Source organism: Accipiter gentilis, chromosome 10 (genome assembly GCF_929443795.1).
Source record: "Accipiter gentilis chromosome 10, bAccGen1.1, whole genome shotgun sequence".
Lineage (NCBI taxonomy): Eukaryota > Metazoa > Chordata > Aves > Accipitriformes > Accipitridae > Astur > Astur gentilis.
Window position 1 is genome coordinate 20,679,595 of NC_064889.1, and position 445 is coordinate 20,680,039.

A 445-nucleotide genomic window follows, 5' to 3' on the forward strand; every position below is an offset into this window, starting at 1 on the left:
GACAACGAAGGACAACGAACTAATGAGCTTTCCCCCAGCACAGTGTCACTTGTATTTATTTTCTTTTGGAAACTTTTAGATAGAAGAAGTGTTCTTGAGAAAGGGCAGAGGTGGGGGGAAGGTTTCGCGTGGTGTTTTGGTGGTTTGGTTTTGGGTTGGTTGGTGGTTTTTTTCCCTGGAGGTGCGGGCATCGGCTCTGTGTTTGTGTGGATGCGTGTGCGTGTGTGTGTGTGTGTGCGTGCGCGTGTCCCTGTCCCCCGCGAAAGGCGACCCACGGGGTATTAGAGGAGGATAAGCTCCGAGCTAGATGTGAAATCCGGGCGATGCTTTCCTTGGCATGACTCGGACGGTGGGAAGGTAAAGCAGAGGTGATCCTCGCCAGACACCCGAAAAGAGACATAAATAAATAACTCAATAAATCCTTGCTCCTTAGGCGGAGGCTCCG